Source organism: Gopherus evgoodei, unplaced genomic scaffold (assembly GCF_007399415.2).
Source record: "Gopherus evgoodei ecotype Sinaloan lineage unplaced genomic scaffold, rGopEvg1_v1.p scaffold_31_arrow_ctg1, whole genome shotgun sequence".
In the NCBI taxonomy this organism is placed as follows: Eukaryota; Metazoa; Chordata; order Testudines; family Testudinidae; genus Gopherus; species Gopherus evgoodei.
In genome coordinates this window covers 1,952,693-1,965,962 of record NW_022059983.1, presented here as the reverse complement: position 1 = coordinate 1,965,962, position 13,270 = coordinate 1,952,693, and positions in this window count along the sequence as shown.

Sequence of the window (13,270 nt, the reverse complement as noted above, 5' to 3'; positions counted from 1 at the left end):
CTTGCCACCCCCCGACCCCCCAGCAGGGAGGCCTAAGAATAGGAACTGGGAATCCCAGGGGGCAGCCACTGCACAACAACCTGACGCAACTCCCGGCTTCCTGCCAGCTCCTCACCAGGCACAACCTTTTGCCCCCTCAGCTTGGCTAGATCCTCAGCCCCCAGCCCCCAAATTCTTGGCCCAAACAGCTCCATCTTCCCCAGGCCCCAGCCTGGCCTGCTCCCCTTCCTTGGTCCCACCCTCTTTCTCTGGTTGCCCCTGTTCTTTCTTAGCCTTTCCCCGCTGCCTACCCTCATGCTCCCTCTCTCTGCCTGGGCAGGTAGCACCAGCTGACAGAGTGCATCCCGGGCCTATGACCCTGCCCCCTGAGGAGTCTTGCACTCACATGAGTGGAAATGCTATGGGGCTGGGAATGCCACCCCTCCCCCCATCTGTTCCAAATGATCTCTTGGGAGTTTGTGCCACATGGGAAATGGGGGAACCTGAGACCTCATGAAGGCATCCTACGTCCCAGCCCCCTGCCTCTAAGCACTAGACCCCAGAACTCCTGACTGCCCCCTCTCACTTTAATCACTAGTCCCCACTCCCTTCCCAGGGCCAGGGATAGGACCCAGGAGTCCTGGCTCCCAACTCTAATCACTAAATCTCACTCCCCTCCCAGAGCTAGGAAACAAACCCACTAGCCCCTACTCCCCTCCCAGAGCTGGAGATAGAACCCAGGAGCAGGGCCGCCCGGGTGGGGGGGGCAAGTGGGGCAATTTGTGCCCCAGGCCCTGGGCCCCTCAGGGGCCCTCATGAGAGTTTTTCAGGGCCCCTGAAGTGGGGTCCTTCACTCCGGGTCTTCAGTGGCAATTCGGCAGCAGGGGTCCTTCCAGGACCCACCACCGAAGTGCCCCGAAGACCCACAGTGGGGGGTCCTTCCACCCCGGGACCTGCCGCCAAAGTGCCAGGTCTTCAACGACAATTCGGTGGCAGGGGTCCTCCACTGCCAAAGACTCTAGGCCCTCTGAATCCTCTTGGCGGCTCTGCCCAGTATTCTGGATCCCAGCCCCCCGGCTCTCTGTGCTAGGCCATGCTGCGGGCACATGCCTGCCCTCCCAGTCCCCGGGTAATGAGGGTGAATGGGAAGCAGATTGTGCTGGGGTGGGTGTGGAGGGGGGAGATTTAAGGGGATTTCTGCTGGTTTGTGTTTTCTTTGCTAGACAGATTTAAGCCCCCACCTCTGTTTCGGCGTGTTTGTGCAGTGCATATAGTTGTGTGTGTACCTGCGTGTTCATGTGTGTTTCAGCATGTTTGTGCAGCTCTGCATGTACCATGCCCTAGCATGTGAGTTGGTGTTGCTGTATTTCTGGGGTCAATGAGCAGGACTGTGTCTGGCTCTGGGTGTGTCCAGAGGACTGTCGCAGAGTGCTGTGAGTGGGGGTGTAGCTTGGAGACACCCAGCGAGCCGCCGTTGGAATCTGTCCCTAGAGGATTTGGAAAGAATATTCTGAAGATTTGGGGATTAAACAGAAAAAAAATTGGCATCTGTATGGAGTAGGGGCGGGGAAATCACTGGGACTGGGGGCAGGGCTCAGCCGCACCAGAGCTCTGGGAGGCAGGACTCCAATATACAATTCCCACATCCTTGAGTCTAACCACTGCACCCCACTTCCCTCCCAGAGTTAGGGAAAGAACCCAGGCATCCCAGCTCCCAGCTCTCCGTCCCCCCACTCCCCGAGCTGGGGATGGAGCCCAGGAGTCCTGATGGCACAAACTCTTCCTAAGAGACCACCATGGGTCCCAATCCTTTGCCGGTGTCATTGGCTCACAGTACGGGGGCGGGGGTGGGCACTGCTCCCCCAACACCTGCCCCTCACTTCCCCAGCATCTGAATGGTGAGTGGCCCATCAATTGGTGTGGGCGTCAGGAAAAGCTGTCGGGCTTCCCAGGCTCAGCAGGGCCCGTCACCCGGGTAACGGGGCCTTGTGGGAACAGGGCCTGCTGCGACCCTATTGAGGGCGGGCGATGGAGGAGGGGGACAAAGTCCCTAAGGGAGGAGTGTGAAAAGGCCAAGGGACCCCCCCAAGTCCCAGCAACATGTGGCTGCACTCCCACTCAGTTCCACGTCCCCCAGCTGCCCGGCAGTCCCGCCAGTCCCCAGCCCCTGCCCAGAGTGGGGGGCTGGAAGCCAGGACTCCTAGGTTCTCTCCCTAGCTCTGGGAGAGGAGTGGGGTCTGGTGGGTTAGAGCAGGGGGGCTGGGAGCTAGGACTCCTGGGTTCTCTCCCTAGCTCTGGGAGAGGAGTGGGGTCTGGTGGGTTAGAGCAGGGAGCCAGGACTCCTAGGTTCTCTCCCTAGCTCTGGGAGAGGAGTGGGGTCTGGTGGGTTAGAGCAGGGAGCCAGGACTCCTAGGTTCTCTCCCTAGCTCTGGGAGAGGAGTGGGGTCTGGTGGGTTAAAGCAGGGGGCAGGGAGCCAGGACTCCTAGGTTCTCTCCCTAGCTCTGGGAGAGGAGTGGGGTCTGGTGGGTTAAAGCAGGGGGCAGGGAGCCAGGACTCCTAGGTTCTCTCCCTAGCTCTGGGAGAGGAGTGGGGTCTGGTGGGTTAGAGCAGGGAGCCAGGACTCCTAGGTTCTCTCCCTAGCTCTGGGAGAGGAGTGGGGTCTGGTGGGTTAGAGCAGGGGGGCTGGGAGCTAGGACTCCTGGGTTCTCTCCCTGGCTCTGGGAGGGGAGGGTGGGTTAGAGCAGGGGGCAGGGAGCCAGGACTCCTAGGTTTTCTCCCTAGCTCTGGGAGAAGAGTGGGGTCTGGTGGGTTAGAGCAGGGGGGCTGGGAGCCAGAACTCCTGGGTTCTCTCCCTGGCTCGGGGAGGGGAGGGTGGGTTAGAGCAGGGGGCTGGGAGCCAGGACTCCTAGGTTTTCTCCCTAGCTCTGGGAGAGGAGTGGGGTCTGGTGGGTTAGAGCAAGGGGGCTGGGAGCCAGGACTCCTGGGTTCTATCTATGCCTTGATGTGTTTTGATTCTTAGGCAATGGTTCTTCCCAGCACTTGGGAGGGTTCCTGTTTGTTGTGGGGTCCTGTAATGGGTCAGTGAGTTCTCACACCTCAGTTTGATTCATGACAAGGGCCCAGCTGGTACCAAACTGGGCCCCTCAGCAGGAAGGTAAGGGCTGAATGGACTAAGGAGAGAAAGCTTCTTCCCCACCCCAGAAGGTTTCCCTCGCCTTTGACCCTCAGTTGCCCAGCACCAGGGCCGCCCAGAGGATTCAGGGGGCCTGGGGTGTTCGGTGGCAGGGGGTCCCCTGCTGCTGAATCGCCATCAAAGACTCAGCACTTCGGTGGCGGGTCCCGGGGTGGAAGGACTCCCTGCCGCGGATCTTCGGGGCACTTAGGCGGAGGGTCCCGGAGCGGAAGGACCCCCCTGCCGCCGAATTGCTGCCGAAGACCCAGAGTGGAAGAAGCTCCAGGGGCTGGGGCCCCACGAGAGTTTTCTGTAGCCCCCGGAGCAAGTGAAGGACCTCACCTCCGAAAAAGTCTCATAGGGGCTTCTGCGGGGCCCAGGGCAAATTGCCCCACTTACCACCCCCCGGGCGACCCTGCCCAGCACTGAGATGCCACCACCTCTGGAGTGGGACAGCTGGAGGACAACTGCACAGCTGGGGCAGGAAGTTAAGGAGAATCCCTTACCTGAACACAACCCCAGTGCATACGTGTGGTGGGGGGCATCAGCCTGCAGATGTGGCCTGGAGATTGGAGTTAACAGGCCACAGCATCATGTCTCTTGGGAGCTTTTTTCCAAGCACGTGCCCGGGGGGACTGTGGGGTGAGATCATGGAAGAAAGCGGGGCAGAGCGAGGAGGGTAATTACCTCCGGCGGGAGGCTGGCTTCGTGCCAATCATGGAGCCAAGGCTGTGGCCCGGGCACCAGCTCCAGGGGGAGCGCAACCTGTGGAAAATAAACAGCGCCTGGTGATGGGGCTAATTAAAGCACCTTCTGTGAGCCGCCTGGGGACAGCGTGCCTGGCTGTGGGTTGAATGGGAGACCCTCGGGGTGGTGATGGGGGGGTTTAGTGGATGGAGTGCAGGGAACAAGGGGAGCATCCGTATGCAGTGGGGGATGGGGGACTGGTGTCACAGCTTGTGGTTGATAGGAGATTGATCCCTAGCTGGAACCTTGACCCAGAGTGCACCCCGGTATACACTGCCTCCCACTGCACCACTATATATCCTTCTTTCCTCCTCTACCCTCCACTCTGCCCCCTATAGACAGCCACATTATATCCCCATGTACCCTGCCCCCACTGTCCCCCAATATACACAGCCTCATTATATCCCCAATGTACCCTCCCCCACTGTGCCCTGCCTCCACTGCACCCTAATATACAGAACCTTATTATATCCCCCATGTACCCTGCCCCTCAATATACACAGCCCCATTATATCTCCATATACCCTGCCCCAAATGTACTCCGATATAAACAGCCTCATTATATCCCCCACGTACCCTGCCCCCATTGGCCCCCAATATACACAGCCCCATTATATCCCCCATGTACCCTGCTCCCACTGTCCCCAATACACACAGCCCAATCATATCTCCATATACCTTGCCCCAAGTGTACCACAATTCAATATACACAGCCCCATTATTCATAGACTCTAGGACTGGAAGGGACCTCGAGAGGTCATCGAGTCCAGTCCCCTGCCCTCATGGCAGGACCAAATACTGTCTAGACCATCCCTGATAGACATTTATCTAACCTACTCTTAAATATCTCCAGAGATGGAGATTCCACAACCTCCCTCGGCCATTTATTCCAATGTTTAACCACCCTGACAGTTAGGAACTTTTTCCTAATGTCCAACCTAAACCTCCCTTGCTGCAGTTTAAGGCCATTGCTTCTTGTTCTATCCTTAGAGGCTAAGGTGAACAAGTTTCCTCCCACTTCCTTATGACACCCTTTATATCCCCATTTACCCTGCTCCCACTGCCCCCCAATACACAGAGCCGCATATATCTCCATATAACCTGCTCCCTCTGTGCTCCCCCCTTGCACCTCCAAGACTCCCTGCTCCCCCAGACTCACTGGGTACCCTGCCCCCCATCTTCCCCCCCCCACTTCGGCCTGCCTTGCCTGTGGCGCCCTGTTGCCATTCAGGGGCTGACAGGCGGTGATGGACGGTGTGGCGGCCATCTGCTCCCCGTGTGGGGATGGGCTGGTAGTCGTCTGCCCTCGCCAAGGGCCGTGGAGGCCTCCAGATGGGGCTAGGCCTCCGCGGCCATCATGGACCTTGTGTCCACAACGGGCACTGAGCCTGCCCTGACTGTGGGGAGTCCTACCCTTTGCCCCCCAGCAGGGCAACATGGATGCTGATGTGATCCCCACAGCCTTCTTCAACTCGCAGGGGAAACTTAGGATCAGAGAACAGTTCCCAGGAGTCCTGGCTGTCAGCCCCCCCTTACTCTAACCACCAGACCCCACGCCCCTCCCAAAACCAAGGCAGAACGCAGGACTCCTGGCTCCCAGCCCCTCATGCTCTAACCACTAGACCCCATTCCCCTCCCACAGCCAGGGGTGGGGAGAAGGGGCAGAACCAGGGGTCCAGGCTCCAAGCTCCCATAGGCAGAGTGATGAGGGGCATATCCTGGGTGTTGGGGGGAGGAGGCCAGGGTGCTGGGCTTTGCAACAGGCTTCCCCTCTATTCTCCATGCCAGGCCCTGTCCTCTAACCCCCTATTCCTCCTCCAGGAGCTACCTCACGAGCTGCCCATTTCAGTTACAGGCCAATGTACCTGCCACAGACAGTGGGCCAAGTGGGTTATAGCAGGGAGGGCTGGGAATCAGGACTCCTGAGTTCTATCCCCAGCTCTGGGAGGGGAGTGGAGTCTAGTGATTAGACCAGAGGAGCTGGGAGCCAGGACTCTTGGGGTCTGTTCTCAGCTGTAACCTTGTAGAACCCACTGCCTAAAGCTGTGCCTCAGTTTCCCCATCTGTGAATTTGACACAGTTGCTCAGAGCAGGATGGGGAATTTCAACCTTGGGCAGAGGCTGGACAGCAGCTGTGAGCAGGACACTGACCTCCCTCTGCCATTAGAAAGCACCTCTCCTGTTGGAGCGGGGAGGGGGAAGAGGGCAGGCTGAGACCAGCCCCAAACCCTAGGCCCTTAGGCTGGGCTGCTGGGACTTTAACTTCTCAGGAGCACTTTGCAGGGCTCCAGAGCCCCCAGGGCGGCCCCTGCCCACCTGGATATCTGCATCTGGGAGGGGCACGGGGAACTCCCCCTCACCCAACTAGCTAGCTATCATCACCAGGCACGTCTATCTATCTCCAGACACCCTCTCTAGTTAGCTAGCTAGCTATCCTGGCAGTTGGTTTACTATATAACCAAGTGCCAGCCCCTCCTCCCCCTTTTGTCCCTGTGAGGCGAGGCGGGCGGGGGCCCGCTCTCACCATGACGACCTCTGCCCCCCTCCACGGGGTCGGGGACTCCAATTGTACTGCCACGTCGTGCTTCATTAAATCTTGATCTGAGTTCATTAAAAGTGTGGTTTAGACATTCCTGCATAGTCTATTAATCCTGGCCCCCAGCCCCCACCCCCTCCCCCTCCACTCCCAGCCGCAGCACCATTATCCCCTGCAGGGGTCACAAAAGTACCATCTGTTTCTGCTGCGTTCATTCCCTGCTGACATGTTGGCAGCGTGGGAGGGAGCGGATGGGGGGCTGCGTAGCTGGGCCTGCTCGCCTTCCTCTGAGCATTGCCCTGTGGCCTCCTTCCCTCGCTGGGATGAAGAGCCTGGGGACTGGCAAGCTATGGACCTAGCTAACCCCAGACACCCCCTCGGCTCTGTCTGTCTATCCCCAGACACCCCATCTATCTATCTATCTATCTATCTATCTATCTATCTATCTATCTATCTATCTATCTATCTATCTATCTATGCCCTGTCTATCTGGGGTGCAGGCCAGTCGGTCTCCATGGCCCATTCTAACAGGCTGCTTCTCTATAGAACATGGCACCTGGTTAAAGGACATGGCAAAATGTAGTTCACCCCAAATCTTCATAGACCAGGGAGACAGGAATGGCTTTCACTCCTCTTCCTGCCCTGGGGCCGGAGAAAATAGAAGAAAGGGTCTGTGTACCATTCTCTATCCCCTGAGCCAGCCAGCGCCCCCACCCCGGGGCTGGATTACAGCTATTGTCTCCTGGAGGAGAAAGGCCCCACCTCCCATTCCCCACTCACCTTGATGGGTAGGTCTAATAGTTGCGTGGTGCTGTGTGTAGTGGGGGACACAGAGACAGGCTCACCCCACGGGGGACCCCTTCATTCCCAGCACCAGAATCATTGTCTATGCTCAGTTCTCTGGGAAGTATTTAATTTGGATTTTCGGGAAGCTCTCTAGTCCCTTCAAATGGATGAAAGATGGAAGCCAATACCCCAGGCAAGGTCATGGTTGCCCACCAGAGCAGGCCTAGAGCAGTGCTGGGGGGAAGAACCTCAGTGTTGGTTTCACCAAACCAGCAGGCCTCATTTTGGCGACAGGACCAGGGTTAAGTTACAGGACAGAGTGTGGGGGTGTGTGTGAAGAGGGGCAAGATGGGGTGGCAGGACCCCATTTTCCTCATGGGGGGAATCTTTCAAAATTTTGGGATGGTCTGAAATTTGTTTGGATTTCACCGACCACTCAGAGATCCCAGCATGGGAGTCTAGAGGTGGTTGGCAGATCCCTTATGGCCCCTGCTCCATAACACCCCTCACCCTGGCATCTGGGCACATGTCCAATTTTATGCCCGCTGTCCAAGCGGCTGGTGTGTTTGGGGTGGGGGGAGGGGCAGGTGGCCCCTTGTTAATCCTGTAATCTCGTTAAGAAAAGATGATTAATTGCCAACAATCCTTACAATTAATTAGAAAAGGGGACAGGGAGAGGAGAGGCTAGTGAGGGGTGAGGTCACCAGACTGGCATTGTTTGTGTGGGGTGGGGGCAGATATTCGGAGGGACAGTGATGAGAGGTGGCATCAGCTGGAAACAAGGCGGGAGGGGGCAAGGGGGACGATCCTGCCCGTTGATCCGTATTTCCTAGCTGTGGATTTTCGCACAGTTGGTCGGTTTAAAGCACACGGCCTTAAACCCCTCGTTCTGCTGGCGGATTAAACCCTCAGCCCGTTTGCACAGGGCATATGTTGTGCCATTATGTTCACACACACACACACACACACACACACACACACACACACACACACACACACACACACACACACACACACACACACACACACACACACACACACACACACCCACCCTCTGTTGGCATTTTGCTGCCACCTGATGGCCAAGCGGTGCAATGCTGGCCAAGCGGTGCAATGCTGGGTGACTCCCACCCGCTGGGCCTGTCTCACAGCAAATTCTTTACAGGATTAAATAATTAATGGCTGGAGGGAGGCTGTGGTGAGGGGCTGTGAAAGCTGGGCATCCCCCAGAGGTCCAGGCAGACGAATTCTTCACCCCTTCGGAACACCCTGGGAAAATGCCGGGTAGGCAAGGAAATGAATTTCCTGCCCACAGCCCCAGTAACTCCAGAGCTCTGTGGAAAAGGAGAATCTCTGTGATGTGAAGCCAAAGCATCTGGCATGGCACTGGGCATGCAGCGGGCCAGTCACAAGAATCTCCCCTCCGAACAGCTCCCAGAGAGGGAAAAGTTTACGGGCTCTGCGATGTGCAGGCCAGGAAAGACGGGGATAGCAGAGCCTTGGTCCTGGCCTTCCATCACAGGCCTTGCAGAGAGCAAGGTGGCGTGCATTGTCCTCCACGTGCTCTGCAATCATATGGTTGGTTCTGAGCCAATCACACGCTTCAGGGTGGCGGGGAGCACCTGTAGCGGTCAGGAAGAGTTCCCCCCCCCCCCACTATGCACAACTGGCCAGATGGCTTCTGTTTTTTTCTTTCCCTGCCTTCCTCTGCAGCATCAGGGATCAGCCACAGCTGGGGACAGGACACTGGGCAGGGTTATCCCCTACTAGGGAGCTCTTTCTGGCTGCCTGGCTGGTGGGTCTTACACATGTGCTCAGGGCAGGCTGACCGTCAGAGTCGGGGTGGGACAGCGCCAGCAGTGGTCAGTAGGGGGGACACCCCGAGCCTGGAGCCATCCATGGCATGGCAATGCTATGGACATCGACGGCTGTAATGCCAGACTGAGTGCCAGGATCCCATTGCCTGGGGAATGGGCCCTGCTGTGTGTGTGTGGGGTGATGGGGGCGGGGACAGGCAGTGCTGGGAGATGTCCCAGCTGGTGCCAGCTGGCGGAAGGGATGGGGGGAGGGCAGGGAGCGTCACCCAGAGCTGGAATCTCATCCCTTCCCCTCACTATTCAGGCAGCTGGGAGGCAAAAGTGCTCAAAACAAAATACAAAACTACTCAAGAAACTGCTCAAGATTGTTAAGTCCCAGGCAGACTGCAAAGAGCTACAAAAGGATCTCACAAAACTGGGTGACTGGGCAACTGAATGGCAGATGAAATTTATTGTTGATAAATGCAAAGTAATGCACCTTGGAAAACATAATCCTAAGTATACATATGATGGGGTCTAAATTAGCTGTTACCACTCAAGAGAGATCTTGGAGTCATTGTGGATCGTTCTCTGAAATCATCCGCTCAATGTGCAGCAACAGTCAAAAAAGCGACCAGAATGTTGGGAATCATCAAGAAAGGGATAGATAATAAGACAGAAAATATCATATTGCCTCTATATAAATCCATAGTACGCCCACAGCTTGAATACTGAGTGCAGATGTGGTTGTCCCATCTCAAAAAAGATAGCTTGGAATTGGAAAAGGTTCAGAAAAGGGCAACAAAAATGATGAGGGGTGTGGAACAGCTTCCATATGAGGAGAGATTAATAAGACTGGGACTTTTCAGCTTGGAAAAGAGATGACTAAGAGGGGATATGATAGAGGTCTATAAAATCATAGGTGGTGTGGAGACAGTAATTAAAGAAGTGTTGTTTACTCCTTCTCATAATACAAGAATAAGGGGCCATCAAATGAAATTAATAGGCAGCAGGTTTAAAACAAACACAAGAAAGTATTTTTTCACGCAATGCACTGTCAACCTGTGGAACTCCTTGCCAGAGGGTGTTGTGAAGGCCAGTACTATAACAGGGTTCAAAAGGGAGCTAGACAGATTCATGAAAGATAGGTCCATCAATGGCTTTTAGCCAGAATGGGAGGAATGGTGTCCTAGCCTCTGTTTGCCAGAAGCTGGGATTTGTGACAGGGCCCGGATTATTCCCTCTGGGGCACCTGCCATTGGCCACTGTCAGAAGGCAGGATACTGGGCTTGATGGACCTTCGGTCTGACCCAGTCTGGCCGTTCTTATGTTCTTGGCACACACCGGCTGGCGTAGCTCCACGGGGATTCTCCTGCCCAGACCTGGGGACACTGTGTGGACCTGGCTACTGGGTGAGTGGTGGGATATGGGGTGGGATAGGCCCATAGGTCTGATGGTGGGGGGGACCAGAAGGGAAGGGCCAATGGGTCTGATGGGGGAGGATAGGAGGCGGGATGGGCCCATGGGTCTAATCGGGGTGGGTGGTGGGGAGGATATGAGGCAGGATGTGACCATGGATCTGATCCAGGGTGGGAAGGTTACAGAGTGGGATAAGCCTATAGGTCTGAATGAGGGCAGGGGATATGGGGCAGGATGGACCCATAGGTCTGATCAGAGAGGAGATACACGGCAGGACGGGCCTATTGGTCTGATCGGAGTGGGAGGGAGAACACGGGGTGGGATGGGCCCATAGGACTGGTCAGGGCTGGGGTAGGGAAGCAGGTTACATGGCAGGGCATTGGGGCACCTCAGTCCCTCCTGTCCTCTGCCTTGGCACTCAGCAGCTGAGTCTATTAAGGCCCGAAATGTTCCAATCTAAAGTTACGGGATTCATTATCCAGGGTTCTGTGGTGGCCCCTGGCCTGGGCTCTCCTAGTGCGCTGATTGGGCATTGAACTCCATGACACTGTGAATGGCGGATACTCGGGGGGCGGCGAGTCACGGAGGGCAGGAGATGCAGAAGGGAAGGCAACTGCACATACAGCCACCAAGCCCTGGCTTTCTGTCCTGAGCCCAAATCCCAGAACAACTCCCCCCCCCCCCCCGCCCCCAGAGACTGCAGCTCCTGTCTATGTCAGGGCCGGCAGTGAACAGTAGGGGGGACACCCAGGGCCTGGATGCCAACGGCTGTAACGCCAGACTGGACGCCGGGATCCCATCACCTGGGGAACAGGCCCTGCTCTCTCTCTCTCTCTCTCTCTGTACGCAGGTGGGTGGGTGCGTATGTCCCTGCTGGATAGAATTAGCCCTGCTCTGTGTATCATACCCCTTGTACTGCTCCTGGCTGCAGGGGATTCTCCTGCAGCTGATCCCTGAGTGGTGGGGTGGGTGGAGGCAAGTGCTGAGCTTTTGCCTGAGGAGCTCTGAGCCCAACCAGCCCCTCGCTTGCCTCTGCCTCATCCTGTAATTAACTGTGCCGCCCCCAGGGACTCCAGCCGCATCCCTGGGCCAGGTTCACAGGCCAGGGGAGGCAGCCCTGGGAGATGTCCCAGCTGGTGCCATCTGGCGGGAGGAATAGTGGGAGGGCAGGGGGCGTCACCCAGGACTAGAATCTCATCCCTTCCCCTCACTCTGCAGGCAGCCAGAGGCTGGGCACACACGGGCTGGCGTAGTCCCACGGGGATTCTCTTGCCCAGAGCTGGGGACACTGTGTGGACCTGGGCACCAGGTGAGTGGGGGGATATGGGGCCCATAGGTCTGATGTGGGGATGGTGATATGGGATGGGAAGGGCCCATGGGTCTGATGTGCGGGATACGGGGCTGGATGGGCCCATGGGTCTGATCATGTGTTTATGTGCAGGATACGGGGCAGGACAGGCAGGGCCGGCGCTACCATTTAGGCAGCCTAGGCAATCGCCTAGGGCGCCAGAATAATTGGTGGGTGTCATTTTGCCGGAGGGGGCGGCAGGCAGCTCCGGTGGAGCTGCCGCAGTGGTGCCTGCGGAGGGTCCGCTGGTCCGCGGCTCCAGTGGAGCCGCCACAGTCGTGCCTGCGAACGGTCGGCTCCTCGGGCGGCTCCGGTGGACCTCCCGCAGGCACCACTGTGGCAGCTCCACCGGAGCCGTGGAGCACCGGACCCTCCGCAGGCACCACTGCAGCAGCTCCACCGGAGCTGCGGGACCAGCCCGCGGGGCGCCGAAATTTCCGGCCGCCAAGGGCGCTCAAACCCCTAGTGCCGGTCCTGGGGACAGACCCATGGGTCTGTTTGGGGGTTGGGGGGGGGATGCGGGATAAGGGGCAGGATGGGCCTATTGGTCTGATGGGAAGGGAGGATACGGGGCTGGATGGGCCATGGTTCTGATCAGGATGGAGGAGAGGAAGCAGGCTATGTCCCCAGCATCTCCCTCTGGCAGCCGGACTGGCCTCCAGGCAGGGGAGATGGGGCACGGCCAGGGGATGAAGAGCAGTGCCCCCTAGCACCAGGCAGGGGAGATGGGGCATGGCCACAGGGATGAAGGGCAGCGCCCCCTAGCACCAGGCAGGGGAGATGGGGCATGGCCAGGGGATGAAGGGCAGCGCCCCCTAGCACCAGGCAGGGGAGATGGGGCATGGCCAGGGGATAAAGGGCAGCGCCCCCTAGCACCAGGCAGGGGAGATGGGGCATGGTCTGGGGGATAAAGGGCAGCGCCCCCTAGCACCAGGCAGGGGAGATGGGGCATGGCCAGGGGGATGAAGGGCAGCGCCCCCTAGCACCAGGCAGGGGAGATGGGGCATGGTCTGGGGGATAAAGGGCAGCGCCCCCTAGCACCAGGCAGGGGAGATGGGGCATGGCCAGGGGATGAAGGGCAGCGCCCCCTAGCACCAGGCAGGGGAGATGGGGCATGGCCAGGGGATGAAGGGCAGCGCCCCCTAGCACCAGGCAGGGGAGATGGGGCATGGCCAGGGGATGAAGGGCAGCGCCCCCTAGCACCAGGCAGGGGAGATGGGGCATGGTCTGGGGGATGAAGGGCAGAGCTCCCTAGCGCCAGGCAGGGGAGATGGGGCATGGCCAGGGGATGAAGAGCAGTGCCCCCTAGCGCCAGGCAGGGGAGATGGGGCACAGCCAGGCATGAAATTCAGCGCCCCATAGCACCAGATGGGGAGATGGGGCTTTCCCAGGGGATGAAGGGCAGTGGTCCTTAGAGCCAGCCTGGGGAGAAGGAACATGGCCAGGGGGAGGAAGGGTAGTACCCCTTAGCACTAGGCTGGGGAGA